This window comes from Hipposideros armiger, unplaced genomic scaffold (assembly GCF_001890085.2).
Source record: "Hipposideros armiger isolate ML-2016 unplaced genomic scaffold, ASM189008v1 scaffold_238, whole genome shotgun sequence".
Lineage (NCBI taxonomy): Eukaryota > Metazoa > Chordata > Mammalia > Chiroptera > Hipposideridae > Hipposideros > Hipposideros armiger.
This window is the reverse complement of record NW_017731588.1, coordinates 869,292-896,202: the sequence shown is the minus strand read 5'-3', so window position 1 is coordinate 896,202 and position 26,911 is coordinate 869,292. Positions and strand designations below refer to the sequence as shown.

The window sequence follows — 26,911 nt, the reverse complement described above, 5'->3', positions numbered from 1 at the left end:
AGGGGGCGGGCGGGGAGGGGGCTGAGCGCTGTGGGAGGGAGAGTGGGAGCAAGCGAGCGAGCGAGCGGGGCATTTCTGCGCAGCTCCAGCGCGCCTCGGAGCCCGCCGGGGCGGCCGCCGGACGCACCGACTGGGGACAGACAGCGCCCGGAAGCCGCTTCCGCCGCCAGGTTAGCTGTCTTCGCCGCCCTCCTCCGGGCCCCCGTGGACCCTGCCGCGTCCGACCTCGCGCGCGCGCGCGCGCGTGTGTGTGTAGGGGGGGCGGGGGGAATCACCGAGGGCTCCGGGCTCTGTCCCGGGTCCTTGGGCACTGACAGGCCCCCGGGCAGGTTCCTGGGAGCTAGACACCATTGGGGCGGAGCGGGGGGTGGGGAAGTGGGGGCGCCCAAGCCAGGAATCCCGGCCTCGGTTCGTTCGACTTCACACGAGCGCGGCTATGTGTGGTGGAGTCCACGTCGCCGGGTGTGTGTTGGGTGTGAGCGCGCGTGTACACGTGAATCTGTGCAAGTGGATGCTCGCTGTGTGCGCGCGTGCGTGTGTGCGCCGGGTGTGCATCTGTGTGTGAGGGCGTGTGCCCTGTGTATCTCCGTGCGACAAGACTGGGTGGTGTGTGTGTATCTGGGTGAGGGTGTGTGCGTCTGCGTGTGTCTATTCGTGAATGTGTCTATGAGAGGGTGTGTCCGAATGTGTGCCTGAATGTGTGTACATCTGGATGAGGGTGAGTGCCAGTGGCTTAGCTTGTGGCTGGAGCCTGTGGCACGGTGTGTGTGTGTGTGTGTGTGTGTGTGTGTGTGTGTTGCTGTGTGAGCGGCAGTGTGACTCCCCGTGTGTGCGCGTGCGAGGGTGGGTGTGCACCCGCGTAGCCCCGCGTAGCCCCCGTGTGCGTGTGCGCGGCTTTGTCTCCGCACTGCCAGGAGGATGGGGTGAGGGCAGCGGCCGAGGCGCTGCGGTCGCCGAGAACCGGGCACCTGGCGGGGGCAGTGTGTGGGGGCGGTGGCGGGAGCGTCCCCGCGGGGCGGAGACGCCCTGCTGGCAGGTGGGCGGCCACACCCCGGGGGCCTGAGGGAGCTGGGTTGACAGAGGAGCCCGAGTACCTGGCAGAGCTGGAGCGGAGGGCATATCTTGCCTGAAGGCCGGGTGTGTGTGTGGGGTGTGGGTATGGGTGTGGGGTGGTGGTGGCGGCCGCGACAGTAGTCCCCAGGCTGTTGACCCAGTCGGTTCAGGGATCCATTTCCTGTCGCGGGGACCGTCCTCTAGAGCCTGACCGGGACTGCCCAGGCCAGCTGCACTCCCACCCTCACCCTTGCATGGAGAGTAGATCCACATCTTAGGTGTTCTGAAAGGAGGCTGTAGAACCACTCTCTTAAAGGGCCAGCCCCCCCCCCAGGAATCCCCCCATCAGGAGACCTCTACTTTGAGAGAGGCCTCTGGGTGTGTCTGTACCCCTTTTCCCATTTATTGATGCAGTGCATGCATTTCTAGATCTGTTGTCTGTATGCATGTGTGTGTTCTCTCTGTGTATTTCTTGTGCATTTGGGTGCATAGGTATGTTTTATCAGTGAACAGTGAATAACGTATGTCTTGATGTATACATGTTTTTATAAGTTCTGGTATATTTGTTTTTATATATAGCTGATTGTCAGTAAGACTGTGCATGTAGGCTTGCAAGAGAAGTGGCATTTTTGGTGCCAACTGGAGTAGGACAGAAAAATTTTGTGCATGGGCACTCTATTTTAGAAAAACGGGGTGAAAAGGTAGTTTGGAAATTTAGTGCCTGGCTTTGTGGGTTTCAGATGCTGGTACTGAAATGTTGGTAGGAATGAGTTGTTCTGGAAGAATTATGTTCAAGTGCAAGAATTCCTCCTCCACTTCCAGTTCTTTTTCCCTATAACTTCACCTCCCCCTCTGCTGCCCGGCTTGCCAGGATCAAGTACACAGGATTTGGAGTGTAAAGGGAGAGAGCTGGGAGTGTGAAAGGAAGGAGGGTGGATGGGTGATAGGATTGGAGGCCAACAGCAGATTTCTGCAATTCTTAAAATGTTTCACTGCCCAAGGCAGCAGAGCTGGGAAAAGCTGAGCTTGCTGTCCCCTTCCTTCCCTGAATTCCTTTCCCAGGACAGGAAAGGCTCTCGCCTGGAGGAGTCTCCTTTTGACTTTGGTCAAACCTTTGATGTATTTCCCTGTTTGCTCAACACATTTTTATTGAGCATCCCTTATGTCAGAGTCTAAACCCCTGAAGCTTCCATTTCTCTGGCTGAGCAGCTAGTAGGCTGGATCCTGGGACTTGGAGGCCCCTTCCCTTTTTCAAAATGCTGGAGTTTGTCTCATTACCCAGATTTAGGAATCTACCCTTCCAGCCCCCAAGGATCCTGCCCATGGTCCCCACTCCCCACTCCCCATGTCTAGAGCAGTGGTTCTCAAAGCATGATCACTCCACCAGCAGCAGCAGGGTCACCTGGGATCTTGTTAGAGATGCAAATTCTTGAGCCTTACACCAGACCCACTGAATCAATAACTTTGGGGTTGGAGCCCAGCAGTCCATGTTTTACCAAACAGGTGATTCTGATTCACTCTATAGAGTTCAGAAAAAGTATAGACAGGGAGCCAGAACTTCAGTTAGGTTCTGAAACACCTGGAAAGCCTCTCCTGCTCCCTCCCAGACACATACCTGAAGTAGCCTGCAGCCCTAGCCTGGCAGGTAGCGATTCTGGTTTCAAGTCCCAGGTCTACCTTGTGATCTTGGACAAATCACTCCTTCACTGAATAATGCAGTGACTCATTGTCAGTGTCAACTCAGGGCCAGGTTCTGAACAAAGGGGTTTCTGCTCTGCTTAGTTTCTCCATTCCTTACCTTGACCTATACAAGACCTGTAGGATGGAGCCCCTGCCCACCTCTCTGGAAACCAGCCACTCTGGCCTTCTTGTAGTTCACCCAGGCAACAGGTGCTCCTTTGCCTCTGGGATTTTGCACATACTGTTCCCCTCTCTTACGCTGCTTCATATCTTGGTTAACTCACACTCTTCAGATTTCAGCTCAAGAGTTACTTTGTCAGGAGGGCCTTCACCAACTCCTTAGGCTAAGTCAGTTTTTTCTGTGAAACAGTCTTAGCACTCCCTAAGAACTTTCCTAGTATTTATGAGAGTTTGTAATTATACATGAACTTGATAGTTGTTTGTCTGTCTCCCCTCACTGGATTGCAAATACCATCTGGGCAGGAACTTGCTTATCAGTCTTTCTAGTCCTGCACTCAGTGCCTGGCTTATGATTGGTGTTCAATACATTTCTTGAATGGATAACTATAAAATGGGAGATGGTAGTAAATGATGCCCAAACTTTCCTCTCGTGCCCTGACATTGTAATATCTAAGCAGGCCTCAGACATTTCTGAAGTAGATTTATTTGCCTTTTTTACTCCTGCATCTCATGACCATAGATTTGAGCCCCTACTGTGACCAGGCCCATGCTGGGTCCTGCTCTAGGGGAGGCAGGAGAAAGCTCTTCAGGGGACACAGCCTAGATTGTGTTCCGTGTCCTCCTGGATTAGGGTCCTGCAAGAATGAGAAGAGGACGAGCATTGAATAAGGAATCTAAACATCAGAGTCCACGCCTTGTGACTGACTGTGGGCAAGCCACTTTCCCTTTCTCGTGTGTTTCCTCTTTTATAAAATGAGGGTTTGGGGAGAGACTGTATACCTAGTATTGGTTACTAGCACTGGCTCTAGGGTCCTTTGGGCTATGCCCCATACTAGTCAGGTGGGCTTGGGCAAGTGACGTCATCTCTTCATTTCCTTGCCTGTAAAACAGGACCAATCTGTTTTGCAGAGTTGTTTTGAGAATGAAATGAGGTAAGATACACGGATGCTTTGCACAGTGCTGAGCACATAGTAAACATTTGATAAATGTTAGCGACTATTACTATTATGGCCACTCCACAGTTCAATTTAACATCCTTTTTTTTTTTTCATTTAAAAAAAATTTTATTGGGGAACAGCCATGGTCATTGGTTACACATTGTTTTAATGCTACAATGGCGTAGTTGACTTTTTTGAAGGAGGCGCAGCTCACAGTGGCCCATGCGGGGATCGAACCAGCAACCTTGGTGCTATCAGCACCTCGCACTAAACAACTGAGCTAACCGGTCATCCCCTCAATTTAATATTCTTGAATGCCTTGTGCCAACCCTAAGCCTACAGAAATAGAAATGAATACAGCAGTGCTCACAAGCTGGGCATGGGGGCAGACATGTAAAGATGTACAACGTACAAGGTGCCAGGGTTGTGGCTTTTCCTGGAGGAGAAGTCTTCATGGAGGAGAGAGATGGTATTTGGGCTGGATTTTATCATCCAGGTAGTTGGAGCAGTACATGCAAAGGCACTATGGGTTGGTAGGGGAACTCCAAATAGCTCCATGCTGTTGGAGCAGAAGGTGGTGAGTGGTAGGGATGGGTGGAGTGAGTGGCTGGAGATAAGGCCTGAGAGGAAGGTTGGGGCCAGGTCTGTCACAGGCTGAAAATCTTGACTGAGACCTACAGGTTGTGGGGAGCAGGGGAAGAGGATGAAGCTAGCCTGGAAGGGTCACATTTGCATTTCAAAACCACAGCTCTCCAGGTGGTGTTAGAGGATGGCCTGGGTGGAGGAGGAGGACTAGGAGACTGGGCCCAGTGGGTGCTTGTTTGCATCGATGAAAAAAGGCCCAGTGGGAGTAGATAGAGACCTAGAACATGGAAGCACAGTTGATGGATTCAGGCCCGCCTGGGCCAGGGAAGTGAAGGAAGGATGAGAATGACTCTTCACAGCACCCCCAACCCCCTGTTAACCTCCAGGGCTAATGAGTGGGAATCTGAAAATTGGAATTTGAATCCCAGGTCTGCTGCTAATGGACTCACAGTGTATTAATTTCCTAGGGCTGCTTAATGAAGTACCACAATCTAGGTGGCTTAAAAATGTAGAAACGTACTCTCTCACAATTCTGGAGCTAGAAGTCAGAAATCAAGGTGTGGGCAAGGTTGGCTCCTTCTGAAGGCTCTTGCGGAGGGGGAGGGGAGGCGTCTGTTCCATGCCCCTCTCCTGGCTTCTGGTGGTTGCCAGCAATCATTGGCGCTCCTTGTCCTGCAGCTGCATCTGCCAGTTGTCACGTGGCTTCCTCCCCTCTCTCCCTGTGTGTCTGTGTTGTCTCCTCATCTTATAAGGACACCAGTCATATTGGATTTAGGACCCACCCTAATCCAGTATGACCTCGTTTTATTTTAACTAATCATATCTGCAATGACTCTCTTTCCAAATAAGGTCACATTTGGAGGTTCTGGGTAGGCGTGAATTTGTGGGGAGGACACTGTTCAACCCGGTACATCCAGGAAGATGAAAAGAGTTCAGGTCTTAGCATCCCACAAGCCCAGGTTCGTATCCAGGCTTTGCAGTAGAACAGCCATGAACTTTCGAGTAAATCAGGTATTTTCTTCTTAGCCTATGAAATGACAGTAGCCCCTGCGATGCCATGCTGTGGTGGTGAGCCTCTGTCAAGATAACAGATAGGAGCAAGCCCAGTGAGGTGGCATGCAGTAGGCACCCAATACGTACTACTTCCTCTTCGGCTCCCCCGTCTCTGCACTTAGTAGTTGGGGCAAGTCACTTGGATCTTGCTTCACTTTCCTCCTCTGCCAAATGTGAATCATCATCATCCAGCTCTACCTCTCCCACCAGACTGTGAATCCCGGGGGATAATGAGAAAGCTCGTTGTAAAGTGCTTAAGTTTGTTGCTGTAATTTTTAATTATAATTGTCGTCATCACAATAACCCTTGGCCACGGCCACATCTACTGCCTTCTCAGAAGAGCCCATCCCAGCACACTCCTTTACCCAGCGACTCCTCTTTGCCCCTTTGTGCCCGGAGGTATCCTGCGAAGCATCACTGCTGTGAGTTGGGAGAGCCTTACAGATGGTCCTTGCCCTCATGGGCCAGAGGAGGGAAACGTGCTCTGAGAGGAGTGACACCCCGAAGGTCACACAGCTGGTCAGTGGCAATCGGACACCTTGTCTGTGGCTCCTGTTTACAGTCTGAACAGTGTTTTTTTCCCCCAGTTGCAACTTTAGCCCTAGAAGCAGGAGCTTGGGGCCCCCAGAGGCCTAGAGTGGGCTCTGCACAGGGCTGAGAGCTGGCGACCTAGCGGGGGAGAGTCCTGCTGAGTCAGGATCAGAACCCCAAGCAAGGGGCTCCCTGAGTCCTGAGGCAGCGGGCAGTGCCTCCGCAGGCTGGATGGGCAGGGCATTTTATTCTCAGCCTGGCCCTGTCTCTCTCTGCCTGCTCCAGCCCGAGGAAGCCACACCGGGCGGGCAGTGCAGCTTGGGGAGCCAGAGCCTGGACGTAACCCAAGGCTTCAATGTCCCTATTGACAGCCAGGGCGGTGCCCTCCGCAGACTGTGTCCCTCTAAGCCTTGCCTTGGTGGGCCTAGGGAAGGCTCTGGAAAGGAGAGAAGGCTTACCCCGTCTTAGCAGTTTCCTTGAAGTCATATTCCTTTCTCCCAAGCTAGGGGAGCCAGGCCCCTCCTCACAACCTTGATTTTCTTTTACCTTCCTCACTCCTCGTCTCAGTTTTCTCTCACTTCCTTCTCTTGCCTTCCCCTCCTCCCTCTTCTGTCCAGATTAAAGTTCTAAAGATAAAGCCTCCAGACCCAGTTGAGGTGAGTGGTTTCGGGGTTGCTTAGGGCTATCTAAGAATTAGAAAGCCCAGTCAGAGGCCCACTTCAGTGACTGATGAACAACTGCTTATGTTTATTGGCTTACCATGTGCCAAGCCCCTGTGCTAAACTCTTTTCACGCCTACCCAGCAAGGCACAGATTACACCTCCCATCTCCCATTTTATTAAAGGAGGCCAAGTAACTCACCCAAGGCCTACCCAGTCCTCAGCCAGCAGGCAGCACAGCTGGGATTGACGTCTACATCCATCTAAAGTTGGCAGGTGCTCTTGAGTCTCTCCTGCATGGCCCTGGATAGAGCCTATGAGAATGTTTAGGGGTCCACAGAAAGATGCGCATGTGCTCAGATTCAGAGAACAAATTCTTGGCTCAGAGAGCAGGGTCTGCAATCCAGGTTTCCTGTCTCCCAGGCCTGTGCTGTCCACCCCCTCGGAGACTGGCCCTCCTTCAGTGTCAGCCCTGGGGCAGGCCAAGGCTCCGAGCCCATCTGGTTCTAGGCAGCTGTCCACCTGTGGGAGAGACAGCTGCATCAGGGGCAGGTGACAGGACAGGTCTGATGGCACTTGGCTTTTTTCCAAAATATTGTTTTGTCACCGGCCACCTTAGTTTTTCATTGATTCTCTTGAGTCTTCCAGTGAAATAAGCTTATCATCGGCAGAGAGTGATAGTTTTGTCTCTTCAGAAGGGTGCTTGGGAGTTTGGGGGCTTGGAGATCCTCTCTGTCAGGCTCCGCGATGGGCGAAGGGGGAGCGAGGCAGAGGCTGGAGCCAGAAGACCCAGGTTCAGGAGTGCACTCGTGCTAGAAAGAAAAAAGGAAGGAAGCCAGAGGTGGCTGAGCGCCAGAGCGAGTCTGGAGGGAGGAAGAGCCTTGAGGCTGGAGTTGATTAGAAACCTCCTCTCACCCTCAAGTGCAGCCTAGGAGTCCAGATCCCTCCCAGGCAGGGCTGCTGATCTCAGAATGTCACTTCAGAGACTGGGCAGCTGCAGAAGGCTTGCTGGCCCTCCCCCCACTCCCACCATGGCCACGACCGTGGTCCCCTTGAGCATGTGGCTCCACTAGAAGGGACCTTGATTAATGAGCGGTGGCTTTAAAACTTTTAGCTACAGAGCCCTCTCTTCACACGCCAGGAAGCAGAAATTCAATATGTGAAATGGCTAAAAGGAGAGCTCTCGACACCTCCCCCTACTGCTGAGGGTTCCCTACGGCAGGGCTTCTCAAACTTTGCTCCCCCAAGAGCAGAAGAGAGGAGCTTGCTAAAAAAAAAAAACCAAAAAAAAAAAAACCGTACTCTTTTCCGGGACTCACTCCAAAGATTCATATTCAGCTGCTCCCTGGCAGCAGGTGGGATCCGCGGCGGGGCGCTGGAATCGGCCCATTTTTAACAAGTTCTGAGTCAAGGTGGCTGGGAGACAGAGGGTTCGCAGGTTGCCCTTGGAGAGTGCTGGTCTCAAATGTTCATGAACTTCTGAAACAGCAGGCACACCTTTGAGAGTGCGCTTTGATCTCGGGAGAGGATCCACGGGCACCGTCTGAGTCTTTGAGTCAGTACCCATAAAAGCTTGGAACCACTGTCTTCAGGGTTGTTTTAGAGAGTGGGAGCCTGATGACTGGAGAAGGGTCACCCAGGAGCTGCTGGCAGAGACGGGCGTCCAAGGCCGATCGTTCATACCCCTCAGCACGTTGCTGGTTTTACGTGAAAGTGCTGAGGGACTGTGGATCAGTCCCCTCACCCCGTCTGGGCTTCAGTTTTCCCAGTTGTAAAATCGGGGCTGGACAATATAAACCCACGAGCCCATGTAGCTTTGATCTGTGGTTCTGGAAGCCAGGTCGCCTACTGCCCAATTCACAGTCTTTGCCCTTTTTCTTGCTGTCTCCCCAGCTTCAACCCCACTCTGGTGAGACCACCCCCCTCCTTTTAGTGTCTCCCATCTTCAGAGATTTCATACAAAGCCTGGATTCTAGCTCCTCGAGTCCCTCTTGTCCTTTCTGTCTCTCTGTGCCCACTCACCATAAATGAACCAGGAGCCTGTGAGTCTGGGGATGCTCAAGGTGGCCTCTTCAGGGCCAGACTCCTGGGGCCAGTGCCAAGGGGAGGGGCTTGGAGAACATGTTTCCTGAGGTTCCTAAGACATGCCCAGTGCTTACCTGTGTCTTTGCTCCTGGTTCCTGGGTTCCTCCCTGCCAGGAATGCCACCTCCCTCCCCCAATCACTGTTGAAATCCTGTAGGCCTTTTCAAGGTTCAGCTCAGATGCCAACCTCTGTCCCACAAAGCCTTGCGAGCCCTCCCATCCCCACCCCTACAATGAGAATTTGTCTTTTCCTCCTCTGCATTCCCTTAGTGCCTTATCTGTTCTCTGGGGACAAGTTCTGCTTGGTCTTTGCTTTATCCTGGGATGTGGCTTGTCTCGCTTGCTAGATTGTGAGCCCTAGGATATCTCATGTATCATTCTTTGCTCTCCAGCATCTCGCACGGGGCTTTGCACAGAGCAGGAGCTTAATGGAAGACTATTAAGTTCTGTTGGGTCGTCGGGAAGTCATGACATATTTTTCTATGTTTTTCAATTAAAAAATGCGTCATGACTTTCCCAACGACCCAATATTTGCAGAATCTGTCTCTGGTCCTGGGTTGGGCTGGTTTCTTTGCGGCCCCTGTGGTCCCATCACTGGCAGGCAACGACTTCTCACATATCTCCTTCTTTATTTGTGAATTGGAGGAGGCCAAGTTGGGCAGTGGGTAAGAACTTAAATTCCAGTCTTGAGTCTGCTGTTTCCTGGCTGTGTGACCTTGGGCAAATCACTGCACCTCTCTGAGCCTCAATTTCCTCAGCTTAAAACAAAGGGGTAAGGATGATAAGTCTGTTATGGGCTTGGGTGGATTAACTGAAATGATATGTGTAAAATGCTGAGATCTGAGCATTGTAAAGAACAAATGGTCAATAGACAATTATAATTCATTACTTTTCATCATGGTTATTATCATTGGTGTTTTAGCAGACATCTATTGTGTTTTGAGCATCATGCTGGGGGGCGAGAGTGAGAGAGAAAAATCAGTGTAGGAGTTCCTTGGTCTTCAGGGTCTTAAGGTCAAGTAGGGGCTGTAAGACTCTGCTATGAGGAATAGTGTCTGGTAGAGATGTGGCTGAGTGACGTGAGGCAGGGAGACAGGTATTTGCTGTGGAGGTAAAGGAGGTGCGTTTCAGCCTGGGGATGGGGAAGTGGGGCACATATTTGGAGAGTTGCAGGAAGGATGCAAGATAGAGCAGAGTGGAGCAGAGACAGCCCCAGAATCTTCACACAGAAGCGGTGTAGGGTCAGCACCCCAGGTGGAGGGGGAGCTTCAAGCTGTTTTGCTAAGAAGAATTTGGGGGATTGATGGTTCATGATGCCACTACTGAAAACAAGAGAGAGAAGACTAGAAAGGTAGGGCAGAAAAGTTAGGGCTTTATGGCGGAGGTGGTGGGGACCAGTGAGCAGGGAGGGTCTTGGTCTAGGCTTGAGCTGAGAATGGCCAGGGGTGGGCTGCAGCCCCAGGCCTGTGCAGGCTTGCCATGGAGACTATCCCATAATAATAGGGCCACTTGTTTACCTGCCCTAGGTTGAGATCTGAACTCTCTGGTCTGTCTGAAGTGGAAATGCAAATTGATCCCAGAAATGTCAGAATCTCTAAATATCAGAGGCAGCCAGCAAGAGACGCCATCCCCTGATCCACCTCCTCCACCCCTATATTACACATCTGGGGAGCAGAGGCCCAGAAGTGGGAGCCCCCGCCCAAAACCCCCGAGTAAACGGGCCACAGTGAGTTCAGCGCCAGCCCCAGGTGAGCTGTGGACCTAGGCCTATGTCAGGGGCTAAGGGAAGGGGGTGAGGAGGGGGCCAGGGATCCCAAAGTGGGGTGTCAATGACAGGCAGATGTCAGATGCTAGGGTGTGTGTGTGTGTGATCCCATGTGAGTGGGATGTGAGTGGGCTGGAGCCGTCATCGTTCCAGGTTTTCCTTCCCAGAAAGGAAAAAGGGCCACATAGGTAGGAGCCAGGGGAATACTGGGAGGTGGGGGAGTTCAGGGGGTGGCCTGAGAAGAGGAGACTGTTGCCAAGCAGCCAGAGACACAACTGTATCACAACAGCACAGGGCATCCAGCATCTGTGAGCCATAGTGGTAGTACCCTCATTTTATGGGGGAAGACATGAGGGCTCCAAAGGTCACAGCTGGGAAGAGCAGACCCAGGGTGGGGGGGCGGGGGGGTGGTGGAACTTTAAAGCCATGTTCCTGGCATGCCCTGGGTGGCTGCCATCTCAATCCTCAGCCAGGCTTGGTCTCAGTGAGGACCTGGGTCAAAGGGGTCAGGGAGGTCCCCATCCCAGGGCAAGCCACCTTTTGCCTTCCTGCACTAATTCTCCATCAGTCTGCCCATCTATCTGGCCTGTTTTATTCTAGTTCACCCTGCCCCCTTGTTTGTGAATTAAAAATATTTATTGCCCACCTATTATGTGCCAGGTCACTGCCCCTAACCTTATGGAACGTATGCCTTAGCATGGGGGCTGTCCCACATTGGTACGATATGCTGGGAAGGAGGAGGGGAAGGGGCCCACTCACTACCCCTTTCTCTCTTCACACCTATCTGTCCCCTTCTCCTTCTGTCCGTTTCCAAGTCCCTCTACCCCAAGATGGGACTTTTTGCTGGAATTGCCTCTTGCAGGAATAGAAATCAGAGTTAATTGTTAAACCTAAATGGCTGGTGAGAGTCTCCCCGCCCTGCTGGGCTGAGTGCTAGCCAGGAGAGAGGGGTGGAGCCACCCAGGTTTTTCTGGCCTGTACCTGCCACCTCCCCCCCACCCACCCTCTGGAATCTGTCTCCAGAAGCCGCTCCTCCCCTCCTTCTAGTGGGAGAGCTGCCTTTTGGACCTTTTCCCTGGACTCCAGCTGAGGTGACCCTGGGAGGTGAGTAGGCTCTGGCCCTAGTCCAGTGGCCTCTGGGTGAATGCTTTTGGGAGAGGTGCAGGGGAGGGCATGGTGCCCAGCCCCAGGACCCACTCAGAAGGCAGGCAGCCAGTGGACCTTGCTGGCTTTGCCTCCTGCAGGGTCGGGCTGGGAGGTGGTGGGGATGGTGCGACAGTGGCCTAAGCCCTGCACACAGGACCGCCACCCAGGGCAGGTCATGCCATAGCTTTCTCCTGCTCACCTTCTATTTTACCCTCTTCATTGGGTGTCCGGTTCTAGGCCATTCTCTGCCACTAGCCTCGGGGAAGAGGGGTCCCCGAGAATAGTGGCCAAAGCTTATTTCTTCCTTTAGAAGGCAGAGCCTTAGGTGGGGCCCCCATCAAGCTTGAGGGACAGAGCTCAGGCCTCCTAGTCAGCCAGGCCCAGGGTCAAAGCTGGGTGACCTTGAGGAGGTGGCCCACCTCTCTGGGCCACTGTGTCATCCTCTGAACAATGGGTACTCTGATCCCTTTGCTACCTTCACTGCGACTATAATAGGCCCCAGATGTAGATATTAATATTAGGCTCAGTATTTGAGTTTTTAGGCTGTAGATTGGTATAGATATGAACGTTAGGCTCAGTAGAGATTTGTTGAATGAGTAGATACCATTCTATTCAGATGTGACTTTACCTTGGAAGGCCTAGCTCTGGCTTAGGGCCTTGGAGGCCACCATCCCATCCTCTAGGACTTGATGTCTAGAGCTGAGCTGTCCCATATAGTAGCCACCAGCCACATGTGACCATTGAGCACTTGAAATGTGGCTAGTACCACCAAGGAACTGACTTTTTAATCTTATTTGAGTAATTTAAATTTTAAAAAGAATATTCCACTCAGTTGCCAAAAAACTACATATGTTTGGGAACTTTGGTTCATGAATATACTTTTTCAATCGTAAAGGCTAAGAGAATCTAAATATCCAATGAAAATGTAGTGTCGGAATTGAGATGTGCTCTCAATGTAAGATACACACCGGGTTTAGAAGACTCAGTATGAAAAAAATAATGTAAAATACTTCAATCATATTTTTATATCCATTTCATGTTGAAATGGATATATTGGGTTAAATAAGCACACTATTCAAATTAATTTGATTCATTCCTTTGTATTCTTTAAAATGCGGCTACTGGAAAATTTTAAATTACATATGTGGCTTGCATTGTGTTTCTATTGGACAGCACTATTCTAGCCAGCGAGTTGAGTCAGACACATTTGAATAATAATACAAGACTATAAAGGCTAGGTATTTGGGGAGGCGAAGATCAGATACTCCCCACTCACTGCCCCACTAGATCTGGGCCATGCCCCATGGTGGAATGTTACCCTGGAAACCATAGCCTCAAGGATAAGATGACGACTTCTGAGGTCTAGTGAAGAGCCTGTGTCTGGGTGGCCATGCTACTCACGTGCTGTGTGTGTGACCTTGGGCAAGCCTCTTCGTGTTGCTGAGCCTTGGTCTGTCATCTGTAAATCTAGACTAACCATGGGATTTACCTCATTGACTGAGGAGATTCCCTGAGATATAAGTCCAAGTGCAGAACTTAGCACAGTGTCTGGCCCGTGTGACTAGGGTATTAGGTATTAGCTAATAGGTATTAGCTACTCAGAGGTATTAGCCGTGGTTGCTACTATTGGTAGTTGTGGGGGTTGTTGCTACTGCTGTTGCATCTGTCACCTTGGATTGTCTTGTTCCATTTGTCCGAAAGTGACATAGACCAGAGGGAAAGAAGAAGTTAAAGAGCTTGAGGGTGGATTTGGGATGGGGACCTTGCAGATGCTTTGTTCTTTAGTTACCTCAGGGGATTTCTTGCCCTTGAGGTAGCTCCTTGGGTCTTCCTGTTCTGTAGGTGATCGGACATATATATATATATATATATATATATATATATATATATATATATATATCTCCCCATTTTATGGATGAGGAAGCCGCGGCCTGTTGAGGGGAAGTAGCCTGGCTATGCAGCCAGAACCTGAGTGGAGGACTTCCCAACTCTACTGTGGTAATATTGGAGCCAGTAAAGAGGCCACCTTTTGGGGTTGTTGGAGCAGGGCCTGACCAGGAGTTGGGAGCGTGTGAGGAATGGTTATTATTAGTCACCTCTAATTTGAAGGGATCTCAGCACCATTCAGTACAATTGTCTCATTCTTGAGTACAAGAAACAGAGAACTAAGTGTGTGTGTGTGTGTGTGTGTGTGTGTGTGTGTGTGTGTGTGTGTGTGTGTGTGTGACTTGCCTAGGATCACACAGCAAGTTGGTGGCCAAGCTGAAACTGTTTCTGTTTGTTTAGATCCAGCCTTCAGCTCAGCCCTGGCAGGAGGGATGGCCCTGCTTGTCAGTCCCCTCCTCTCCTGCCCAGTCCCGAGGGAGGGCTTCTGAGAAAGAGGCTTTTGTTTCACCAGCTCCTTTTGGTTTCCTCTCAAGGTAGCTTCCCCCCCACCCCCACCCAATCTGCCCAGATTTGTATTTGTTCCTGTTCCAGGTTTAAAGGGCCCTGCAGTCTGGTCTCCACATACATCTGCTTTCTGGGCGCACATGGGGGAGACTGTGGGTCTTTTCATCAAGGAGGTCTGGGTTCAGATCCCTCCTCTACCCTTAATTCTCTGTTGCCTTGGTCAAGTCACTTGTAATTTTTATTTTATTTTAAGATTTTATTGGAGAATTGGGGAAGGGGAACATTGTGTTTTTCCAGGACCCATCAGCTCCAAGTCAAGTTGTTGTCCTTCAGTCTTGGTTGTGGAGGGCGCAAGCTCAGCTCCAAGTCCAGTTGCTGCTTTCAATCTAGTTGCGGGGGCGGGGCGCAGCCCACCATCCCATGCAGGAGTTGAACCGGCAACCTTGTTGTTAGGAGCACACGCTGTCACCAGCTGAGCCATCCGGCCACCCGTTGGCAGCTCAACGGCAGCTCAGTTCAGGCGCAGCTCACTGGCCCATGTGGGAATCGAACCAGCAACCCTGTTGCTCAGAGCTCACGCGCTAACCAACTGAGCCACCCGGCCGGCCCCACTTGTAATTTTTTAGTCTCAACTTTTTCATCTGAAAAGCAGGACCCGAAATACCATGCATATAACTTAGTGGTTGAGAACCTGGGCTCTGGGTCTCACCCCTGCACGGATCCGCTGTACTCGTCTTCAGTGCATCATTTCACCTGTCTGGGTCTCCGTTTCCACATCTTATTGGACGCTGTTACCTCCTGGATTGTTGTGATAAGGCACTGTGCTGAGCTCTCCACATGCATCATCTCATTTAATCCTCCCATTAGCCTTGGAAGCAGACACTACTACTCCGGTTTTCCAAATGAGGAAAGCACTGCTCAGAGGAGTGAAGTGACTTGCCCCAGGCCACATAGCTCAAGAATGGTGGAGCCATAATTCAAACCAGGTCTGTGTGCCTATAGAGCCCAAGCTTATAACCGCTGTACTGCACTGCCTCCCAGGCACGCTCACTACCTGGCCCCCCAAAGTTAATCTAGGTGCTAGGAAACAGTGGATGGGTAAGCAGGTTGCCAGGTGACTGATGTTACAGCTGGAGTGGCCGTGTCCTGGGGCTCGGGCATACACCTTCCGCTTCTGCTGTTCTAACCTCAGCCCAAGTTACCTTCCAGTTTGCCTGATTCTTGTGATCTATGTAAAGCGGAAACCCTCTCCCCGCCTTGGAGATTTACTGTTCTGAGCGTGTGAGGCCAGGGGGCCTGAGGTTTCTCCCTCCAACAACCCTGCCCTATTGTGTATCAGGCCGGGCCTGCAGTTGGGGCTTAAAGATGATTGAAAAGGGGCTTAAATACTCTGTGAGTGAATCAGACCAGAACAGGATATTAATGCTTAAAAAAACCTTAGGGACCAGTGAGTCCAACCATATTTATTTTACAGCTGGGGAGACTGAGGCAAGGATAGGTCAGGTTAAGAGAGCAATGGGTGTTTTTTTCCTGGGTTTGGAGACCATGGGACTGACATGCAAGCTCCTGAGGGGTAGGCAGGCCTCTGCTCTCCCTCATCCCCTAGATCCTGTCCACCGCCACATTCTGTGGCTATCGACCGCCGAAATAGCTCTTGAATCCATCCACTTTTTCTAGCTCTATTGCGACCACCCAGTCTGAGCCCTTGTCACGTGCCCCCCAGACAACCACCACAGCCTCTCAACTCATACACCGAAAGCTACTCATGCCCGTTTCCCGTCCATTCTGTACCCCCACGAGTCCGTGATTTCCCACCGCTCTTTACCTTGGCCTCCGAGGCCCTTCACGGCCGGGCCAGTGCTGGCTGCTCCAGCTTCAGATTTGTTACTTTCCCTTTTGCTCTCTGCAGAGTCACACGGGCCTTTCTGTTTAACAGGTTCAGCAACTTCCCCCAAGGTTCCTCAGAGAGTCAAATGCCAGCCTCTCAATTTCCAGCTCCATGCTGGGTCCATGAACTCAGTTTAGAGGAGCTAACACCGTTTCCTCCTTCTAGGTGCCTGACTGACATCCTTACCCCCAGGGAGCTGGTGTGGACGGAGGACGGAGGACGGGTGAGTGTTCCACTGGCACAGCCTAACTTTCCTCCTTCTGCTTAGGTTGGACAAATTGGTCTTCCAGGCCCTCAGGCTGTCTGTTTTGATATATCTTATGGCTGGGGATGCATGAGGGTTTGTCTAGGCCACAGATTTCTGGTGGGTTTGAAAAGGGGACAGTGTTGCTGGTCCTCTCTGGTTTTGGTTTATTTTGAGGTAGGGACTGAAACACATATTCATTAAACAACTGTGTTAGGCAGCGTGCTTTGCCTATATTGCTTATCCGTGTCATCACGGCTGGTGACGATGGCTGTGGACCCGGAAGCCGGATTAGCTGACCCTGGAGCCCTCGTTTTCTCATGCTTAACCACTCCTAGGTTGTAGATTGGATTCAGGACGGGGTGGTTTCATTCTGGTTTTGCCACTGATGACTAAGTGACCTTAGGCAGCTGCCTTCATTTCTGTTGGCCTTAGGGTCATATATACATTGTCAGGGAAGGGGGTGGTGGGGGTGGGGCAAGGTGGAGTCAGAGTAAATGACTTGTTTTCGAACTTCCTAGCAGGGCAATTCCCTTTTCAAATGAACCCAGAAGACTCTCAATGTATGAAATAGCTGAAGGGGTTGCAGCAGTGGTGGAAGTTAGGGTAGGGGCTGGGGGACTCTAACTGGCTGACTCCTCAGCCCCCAGCAGCCCCTAAACAATAACCTGGAACCATCCTTGTCTCTGTGCAGGACAGTCACCAAGCACTGGCCCTGGGCATGTGAATGCCCCCTTCTAACTAGGAGATTCTGTGACTCTGGCAGGGTGATGACGTAGAGAGGGAACCGAGCCAATGAAGTCCCACAGGTGGGGAAATTGAGAAGTAATATGCAAATGTCATTGTGGCCTTATTAGTAAGGCACAACTGCCAGAGCTGTGCTAGAATCCTCTGGTTTTTATATTTGATTAGATGTGACGCACCTCTGTACCCCCTAGGGGAACTTTTCAGTGTGTGTGTGTGTGTGTGTGTGTGTGTGTCTAAGGAGCAGGGGCTGTGGGGGATGGGGTGGGGCTGAGCCAGGCTGGGGCAGGTAGAAGAAATGCCAAACAGAGCTGGGAGCATGTTGCTCCTCGGGGTGGTGGGGGTAGGGGGTGGCTTTAGCTCCAGTTAAAAGGAACGATTTGGCTCCTTCCTGCCAGCACATGGGCCCCACGGAGATCTCTGGGCAGGAAGCACTGGGAACAAGGAATCCTCTGTCCACAGGCACAGCACAGCCGGGACAGAAGAGGTGGCTAGGAGTTCCCAGGAAGGGGCCTGCTGGTCTTTCCCTGACATTTGGGCAAATGGATGGGGAGAAGGGGAACTAAGTGTATGCATGAATGGAGTAGGGGGAGCGTGGTAAGGGGAGGTAGAGGCTGGTTCATACCTTTATTTCACAAGTTCCTTGAGCTTCCGGCAGCCTTCCAAGAAGCCAGGCAACTCAGTGGGGGTCAGAGTCCTGAAAGGTGAGACTCTGGGTATTAACCACTGTCAGTTTACTGGAGGAGATAGGAAATGTGAGAGATGATAGATTTTCCCAGGCAGCCTGGTGCAATGGAAGTCATTTGGACTGCAAGCCCAGAACTCCGCGTTGAAGTCCGTGCTCTGAGACTGACTTGCTCTGTGGCCTTGGCCTTTCTGGGCCTCAGTTTCCTCTCCTGCAGAATGGGAATAGACACATCAGCTCTGGCTACTTCTTGATGCTCTTCTGAGCATCCATTAGAATCGGGTATTTCAAGTCTTTGGGGGCAGCAGAATCCCAATAGGAAGCATTTGTAAACAGAACGGCTGTGGTTGAATTGGGCGCAGTTTACTTAGAATCTTGCTTACTCCTTACTGCCCTTTGTTCTGTGGATGTGTCTGGAGGTGCCTCTGCAGATTCCCAGGGCTCCGGAAGCAGTGTCTGAAGACCACTGGGTTAGGGTGATTCTTGAGGGGCGTGCTTTGCCCCTTACAGCCCAGACGACAGGGATTGTGTTGGAGTGCACAGGAGCAGTTACAATGCTGGCTTCTGCCTGGCCCTGCCCGTGGCCAGCCCAGACCATGTCTTGGTGAGCGCCTCTATGATTGGGCACGACTTTTTCAGAAACAAGTGACAGAAAGTCACCTCAAAGTGGCTTAAACCAGAAACGGACTTGAATAGCTCCTGGGGCAGGTGGTGAGACTGAAGGATGAGGAGTAAAGTTGACTCTCCATCTGTCTCCCATCACTGCTTGTCTCTCCTTTATGCCCTTATTAGGAACTGGCTGTCCGTTGCCCCAGCTTAGCAACCCAGAAGGAAAGAGGGAACTATTTTTCTGCCAGGATCTATATATCAATCTAAGGGAAGGACTCTGATTGGTTCCGTCATTGTTGCTGTGGGGGATAGAGACATTCTGAGTGGCCAGGCCTGGGTCATGTGCTTACCCACGTAGCTATGAGACAGCCTCTTCTGGAGCAGTGCTGTCACCAGAAGAAGGGGGAGTGAAAGGCTGCTGTGCAGACAGAACCACAAGAATGCGCTAGAATGTTAGTGGCGTCTTAGGTTATAGGAGAGCGAACAGCTCATAGGCCTTCAAGGGACCATAACTCCCCTTTTCAGTAATAGCAATACAAATACCAACGATGATCATACCGTATTTTGCTGTGTATAATGTACACTTTTTGGCCCAAATTTGTGAGGGAAAAATAAGGATGTGCATTATAGATGGGTAGTACTAATTCCGTATCTATATACATGTTTTTAATTCTTTTATTTATGCTTATGAGTTAAAAGTGTCACTCTAGAAATCAGTAACAATATCCGCATGGAAAATAATACCTTGGAATACGGTAATCGGTTTTGTTGAACTTATGATGAACTCGCAACGAAAGTAATTTTGGCCCATGATTCAATGAAATGAAATGAAGAGTGACATATTGTTGTCCACAGAGTAAGTGACTCTGACTTGATAAGATAGGTGATGCCGACCTTATTACCATCAGGTGAACAGCATGACATTTCTCTTCGTACACTTTAGGCAGGGGCTAGCAATCTAGCTGATATATATATATATATATATATATATATATATATATATATATATATATATATATATATATATATATATTAGCTGAGCCATCCTGCTACCTGTTGGCAGCTCAGCGGCTGCTCAGCTCGGGCTGGACTCGAACCGCTGTTGCTCAGAGCTCAAACTCTTGAGCCAGCTCTTAACCAACTGAGCCACTCGGCCGGCCCCTAGCTGATATTTTTACAAAAATTACTGGAAAATTAAAACGAAAGATTTTTTTTTTCCCCCTTGAAATTTCGGCCAAAAACATGAGTGTGCATGATACACGGGAGTGCATTATACACAGCAAAATACAGTAATGTTTATTGAATTGTTCTCGCTGTGCTGAGCACGTTCTGTTGCTTTACATGTATTATTTAGTTCATTTAACCCGCATGACAATCCTTTGGGTAGATGAGGAAACTGAGACACAGCTACTGAAGGTCACACGTTGAATAAGAGGAGGAGCTGGGCTTCAAGTCCCAGCAGTCTGGCCTCAGAGCCCATGCTCTAGATCACTGTGTCTGTTGCCTCTGGGTTGGCAGTTCAAGTGGCGGTCCTACATCTGCTTGCATGCTGCTCCGTGACACAGAGCTCACTACCTGCAGAGGCAGCCCAGGCCCGGGTTACGCTGCTCTGCCTATTGGAAAGGGCTTCTTTCCAGATCTGCCTCCATGTAAATGCATCCATTCAGTTTGTACCTCTGTGGTAGGCCTTTCAGGAAATGTAAAGAAAACTCACCCATGAACCTGCCTGAGAGGTCACCATAACAAATAAGTTATGTTACCGAGCTCTCACCTCGTGCCAGGCTCTATGCTGAACGCTTAATGTGCTTTATCTAATTTAACTGCAACAGCAACTCTACGGCGTAGGTTACCGTTCGTTATTGCCCCCGTTTTCCAGAGGAAACTGCAGCTCAGAGAGGGTAAGTGACTTACCCATGGTCAGATAGCTAATACATGGCAAAGCTGGTATTTGCGTTCAGGTCTGTCCAGCTCCAGACACTGTGCTAGAAACCAGTGCAGTCCCCTGTGTTTCCCAGAGGGAAAGTGAAGATGTGCAGGTGTGGCTGTGACACAGTCAACAGTGCAAATCGCCATTGGAGAGAGACAGGAAAAGTGCAGCTGACATTCAGAGGAAAGAGAGCTCAGGGGAAGGCGGTGGGGAGCATGGGGCATCTCAGTCGAAATGTACTTCCTCGAGGAGGGGACATTTGAGCTAGGCCTTGCAGGGAGCTAGGACTTGGTGTTCGATTCAGGAGTCTCCCCAGGAGGAGGGAGCGGCCGGGGGAAACGCATGGAAGGGAGAAGCAGATGCAGTTTGGTTTGGCCAGGACTAAGGCACTGGGCGTGCAGGGTGCGTGGCCAGCTGTCTTTCAGCTTCACAGGAGTCCCTCCCTTCCACGCCATTCACTTCAGAGATGTGAAGAGGTCTGATAGTCTCCAGCTGCACGTGGGGGCCTAGTTCCTTTACCTTTTCTCCCCCAATGTGAGGAGGGCAGGCTCCAGCTGGATGGAGGACAAGGGCACCTGGGCATCAACAGGTGTCAGTCCTTCATTCACCTCCTGATGGCGAATGGAGGGAAAAGTGTTCCCCTGTGGTCCATTGCCCAGGGGTCAGCCCTTCCTCCAGATGGCACAGAGCTCCAGGAGCCAGGGTGGCTTCAGGCAGCCTTGGTGAGTTACAGGATTCCCCACCCGCTCCGTGGGAAGCAGGCTGAGGCATATGCCTCTAACCTACGAGGGACTGTCTAGCCCTTCCCTTTTCCTCCTTCCCCCTCCACACACAGCTAATCTCACCCACTTTGTCAGAAGATGGTGCTACTCTCAGAGCCTGGGCTGTGTCCTGAAAGTACTCTCAGGTATTTCTTCAAACAACTCAGAGGTGAAATTGGGGGAAGAATATGATGTTAGTGCCGGGTGCCTCCTTGATTTCAAAGGACGGAAGGATGGCATTCGTATTTACTGAACTGGACTCACCCTGTGTCAGAGGCTTTATCACCCCATTTTACAGACGAGGAAGCCGAGGTTCAGAGGAGAAAAATGACAAGGTGCAGTTGTCACATGAAAGGTGGCTGTGTCATTGTTTCTTGCAGGAAGGATGTAAGCATGGGAGACTCGACCAGGAGAACTGCCCCGCCCCTCCTCTGCGCTTGCCTGCTGACCCCTCCTCCTTCGAAGTGCCTCTGAAATGCTGACTCTGGTTATTCTGCCCCTCCCCAGCCTCTCCCCTACACGGATACAGATCGTTCCCACTGGCTTGCTGCCTGCCTGAGAGCGAGAGGGGCTGTGTGGGGCGGGGGCGGTGTGTGTGTGAAGGGGGCAGGCTTCACAAATGTCACCCAGATAAGACCCAGATATCCAGCATTCTTTCCATAACCCCTGCTGACTCTGGGATTTCTCTCATCCTTCTTGGAGAGAATCCATCATTTTTGTAGGGTGTAAAGAGGTGGAGAAGGTTAGGGGAATTCTTTCATTGAGGGGGGTTCTTCATCCCTGTGGCCCTTCTCACCTTGCTCACACCTGGACTAGATTGTTAAGTTCCTTACATTTTTCCTACAAAGGGCTTTTCTATTCATCATCTCATTAGACTTCCCCTAGAATCCTGAGAGGTAAGGCAGGGAGGGTATAATAATCCCCATTTTGCGAGTGGGTTAATTGAGACTCAGACAAGGGAAGTGACTTCTCCAAGGTCACACGGCCAACGAATGGGTGGCAGAACTAGAAGACAGAAGACAGTGTCTGGGAATCCTGATGTTTCTTCCCACTGCCCAGTGCTGACAGCCTCTGGGACTCTGTTTTTTGGTCCAGCCCAGTTTGTAGGGACCATGTCCCCACTTCAAACTTTTCCAAGCTTCCTAAGGTCTGCAGAATAAAAACCTCGCTCACCAGTTTGGAATCTGAAGGTTCCCAATCCAGCCCCAACCTATTGTTCTTGCCAATCCTAGCCGACCAACAGGCTGGCTTTTTTCTTCCTACATGGTGGATGAGATTAGCCATGTGTTGGGGGAGGATCCCTGTGGCATGTTAGAGGCATGTGTTCCAGCCTGCTGCCCTGGAAGCAGATGGGGAAACTGAGGCCAGGGTCAGCACAATCGTTGCCTTCAGGGCAGCCAGAGAGGCAAGGCTGGAAAAGGCCTGGGTTTGGGCTGGGCTGATATGATGGGCCTCTTTCCCAGAAAATCCACAACTTTGTTTCACTAAGTGAAACACATTGTCCACAGAGTGTTTACATTTTGTTCAACTTCTGCCCCAGAGAAATTCTTCCTAAGGGCACCCTGGGCTTTCGCAGAAAAGTGGCGCCTGGGCCAAACCAAGGAGGAGCCCTGGGTTCCTGGGGAGCACTGGGGACTGCAGCTCAGCATGGACTAATAACAGCTGTGATCCTGGAATGAGCGGTGATGGTTATACAACTCTGTAAACAGTGTTGCCAAGTTCTTTGCCTCTAGACATCCCTGGAGCTGGGGGCAGCAGGGAGCAAAGGCCCTGAGACTGGCCTCCTGGGCCTCCTGTTGGCCTGTGGCAAAAGTGTCGGCTTCTAGTGCTTGTTGCTGACCAAGGTTCGTTTCCCCATTTGGTACTTGGGGAAACTAAGACTTAGACTGGGAAAGTAACTGGCGTCAGTTGCCAGCTGCAGCCAGCCCTGGATGTACAAGGGGGAAGCTGGCAGTGGAGTGGGGGCCGCGTGACAAGGCGGCCTTGTCACTGCCTTCTATGTGTGTTCCTGCGAAGGTCTCGGAGAAGGTCTGAATAAATGACCCGGGCAGATCCTGTTCCCTCTCTGGACTTCAGTTTCCCCCTCTGGACCCATTCTCTACAGTGCTTTGTGTCCCTGGTGGTCTGTCATCAGGGAGTTGAGACACATGGTTCCTAAGTTTTTCCAGGGGCTCAGTGGCCTCATTTGTCAAACAGGGACAACAAAATCAGCCTGTCCTGTCCTCAGGGGTTACTACTAAAGGGTCAGTGCAGAGACCCTATCACTTCAGGGCCATGTCAGGCTTTGGCAAATGCCTGTAGCTGAGTCACTGTAAAAAAGAGTCACTGTAACAAGGTGACATGCTCCCGCCCTGGCAGTGGGGTGAAGCTGAAAAGAGCTTGAGCTCCAGACTCAGACGGACTTGGGTGTGTAGACCCTTGCTCTACCACCTACTAAGGGAACTGGAACAAGATACTTTATTTCTGTGCCTTAGTTTTACTATCTGTAAAATGGAGACAATCATGGTTCTTACTTTAGAGGTTAATGGAGCCCAAATGAGAATGCAGGCAATGTGCATATCACTACCTGGCACAGAGCCTAGTGCTTTATAACTGGTAGGTGTTACTGTGTTGTTAATAATCCTAATAGTGATAATGACCTTTGGAGATTGGGATTCTATGGGGGCCAGCTAGGTGAGTGATGGTAATGTTATTCTTATTAACAATCTCTGATATCTGTTTGGTACTTTATTTATTTTTTTAAAGATTTTTATTGGGGAATTGGGGAAGGGGAACAGTGTCGGGGAATTGGGGAAGGGGAAAAACCAAGTTGTTGTCCTTCAATCTTAGTTGTGGAGGGCGCACCTAGCTCAGCTCCAAGTCCAGTCGCCATCCTGCTATCCGTCGGCAGCTCGCAGCCGCTCAGCTCAAGGTGCCATGTTCAATCTTAGTTGCGGGTGGGCGTAGCCCACCATCCCATGCAGGAGTCAAACCAGAAACCTTGTTACTAAGAGCACAAGCTCTAACCAACTGAGCCACTCGGCCGGTCCGGTTTGGTACTTTACAAAGTACCATCACTGTATGTGGCTTTCAAGAGCACTCCTTAAGGGAGGCAGGAAGGTGTTACCATCTCCATTTTACAAATGTGGTTATGAGTCTTAAGAGAGGAGAAGTGGCTTATCCACGATTTCAGCTCGGGTCTTCAGGCTTTGGGAGCTCCACTCCTGGCCAGGGATGCTGCGGGGATCAGCCTCTAGATCAGTCAGCTCCGACAGGGAAGTGGGGGATGATGGTGAGTCACCCTGATTTTCACCCTGTATATTTTGGAGAGCGAATGAGGGAGTGACGGAATAAAAGACAGCGACTGGCTGGCTCCGAGACCTTGCCAAGTCACAGGAACACACACACAAACCTTGAAGTCGATACTTTCAGTATGATTGGGGGCAACCTGTCGCTCACTTTGGGGCCCAGGATTTCTGAAGCCCTGGGCCACCAGTGTCCCTGCTTGTTCCGTATGGTCTGGCTGGAGCCTGAGCCCGGAAAAGCCAGATTCATATTTCCTCTCTCCTGTGTCCTGCTCACCCACCCCACCCCAGTGTTTGGGCCTAGAAGTAGATTCTTCTTCCCGCCATTCCTCCATCGAGTCTTGATTGAGTAGGCTAAGTTTCCTTGAATTCCTGCCATACGCCAGGCACTGTCCCATGTGCAAGGATACAGAGGTGAATATAGCAGGTAAACACACGATAGGTGTTGAGCAGCAGAACTTTGTACCAATCTCTGGCAGTTCCCAGGGGGTGGTGAGGGTGGTGTCTTAGTTCCCCTACGGGAGGCATGATTTTGAATTTGGAAAAATGTCTCTGCTGTGGGAGGCAGCATGTGCTAGGAGCCGTGAGCTGAGGACTCAGGCCTAGGCGGTGCTTCCACCTCTGCCACAGCCTTGCTGTGTGACCTTAGGCTGGCCCCTGCCTCTCTCTGGGCCTCTTCCCCGTCTACCAAAGGAGCGGATTGGTTACAAAATGAGAAGAATAATCCCTGATGTTTGTGGGGCACTTGCCTGGTCCACATGTCCCATGCTCACAGGAGTCCAGGCTGATGCCAAGGTCCCTTCCTGCCCTGGGAGCGAGTGGTTTCTGAACTGGGAGAGAGTTGGTAGGATCATCAGCTCCCCCAGAGTCTGGCCTGAGAAGCCTCGTGCTGGCCTGTGGGTCTAGCTTCCTCAGCCAGCACTGGTGCTGACAGAACACGTTCCAGTAAGGCAGCCCCTGACACATCAGCCAGCCCTGCCTGGCAGCGGCCCTGCACATGGGTGGGTGTACTCTCTGATGCTTTCCTTTCCAGGAGGTGTTGAGAGACGGGGTGGGGATGGGGTGAGAGCAAAACTTCAAGGCCCCATGAAAAGATGGATTTGACTCAGCCCCTCCATAGGAAGGGTGGTGAAATGGAAGACTGAGAGGGACAGGTTTTCCCACAGCTGCACTGAGTGTCACAGAGCTGTCACAGAGCTACCTTAGAAGACACATCTCCTGACCCCTTCCCCTGACAACTGCGTCTTGTACTTAGCTATTTCCTGGGCCTTGGTCATTGAGGCTGGGGGGAGTGCAAGGGGTAGAGCTTGTGTGTACCCAACAAGGCAGATCCTAGTGGCTGTGGCTGGGAAGAGAGACGTGTCTGTCATTTTTGTTGTATTTTCCTGTCTCCTGTCAAGTTTCCCAGATAAGTTCCATGGTCTCTTGCCCTAGTGGCATTGACAGCTGACATGTTGAGTGTCCAGAGGAGGAAGGGAAGCAGCGGGCAGCCCTTGTACCTAGTGGGGACAGGAGGCCTGGTGAATCCTGGCTGTACCTGATTCCGGGTGAAGGAGTGGCTTAGGTGTGAGCGTCCATCCTGGCCCTGGGACAGTGTCCGTGTGGCCTGGCTGGCAGGCCAAGGAGGATTGTGTCCTCCCTACCCCGCAGCTCTTGGTTTCTGCAGCCTTCCCATGCCCTGCACTTCTGCGCCCTGCTACTCACACCCCTGCAGCTCTAGGCGCTGCCACTTGGCCCTGGCACAGGGACTGGTTTGACAGGTTCCACCGCACCCATAAGCAGCCAGGAGCTGGGGCAGGGCAGGCCTGAGGAGGCAGTGCTGTCCTTGCCGCCCCACCCCCAACCCCCCTTTCCCACCTGTCTCAAGAGCAGCTGCATGGGGAGCTGGGAAGCAGAAGTCACTGGGACTCCTGTTCCTGGTCCTGCTGCTTACTCAGCATGCGGCCGTGGGCAAGTCCCTTTCTCTTCTGGACCTCCGTGTGTTCATCTGTACAGTGGGGGCTTCGGGATCAGTAATCCTCAGACAGCCACACACTGTGATTCTAGTTAGAGCTCTGCCATTTTCCCTCCATTCCTGGGCAAGTCATAGCACTCCGAGCACCTCAGGCTCTGGATGGGCGAAGTGAGGGCTGTGACCCTTGCTTGCTTCCTGGGGATGGTGATAGGATCAGCTAACAACCTAGCAAGTATCCAGTCTCCATTGGAAGTGTTTTCTTTCAAGAGTCTGGCCTGCCCTTATCTGGCCCAAGCAGAAGGAGAGAATATACCTCGAGGTGGGGCTCACTCTAATTTCCCCTTCCCCCCTTTATCCGGAGCCCATAATTGCCTGAGAACCGGGCTTTCTCAGCTTCCCCATGAAGCGGGTAGGGGAAAACAAGACCCCAGGAGGAAGGCCTCAGCACTTGCGCCTGACTTTCAAATCGACCCAGGGTCTAGTTCAGGCGGAGGAGGGAAGGCAGGAAAGTTCCCACACTGCCACAGCCCCACGGTGAGATGAGGAACACAGCTTCCGCATCTGATAGCGAAGAGTGTACATATCAACTGTCCTCAGGAAATCCAAGTTCTGACAAGGTATATAGATCAGAAGGAGGAAGAGGAGGTAGATAAAGAGGACATTCCCAACCTGGGATGGAGGTAGAGAAAGAAGGAAATAGGGAATTAACATTTATTGAGTATCTACTATGTTATCATATGATATATATAT

General features: G+C 51.4%; 1 protein-coding gene across 3 annotated transcripts in view; it reads left to right on the top strand.

Moving 5' to 3' along the window:
* The window catches only part of EPB41L1 (erythrocyte membrane protein band 4.1 like 1), a 128,581-nt gene that overhangs the window by 506 nt on the left and 101,164 nt on the right, over positions 1–26,911 (top strand). The window contains exons 1-2 of one of the 3 annotated variants that reach the window (XM_019655258.1): positions 84–170; positions 16,119–16,176. The gene's annotated coding sequence lies outside the window, so the exon portion shown is untranslated. Of the gene's footprint in view, positions 1–83; positions 171–1,075; positions 1,138–16,118; positions 16,177–26,911 lie in introns of those variants that run through there. The other 2 variants (XM_019655259.1, XM_019655260.1) reach the window with 2 other exon arrangements.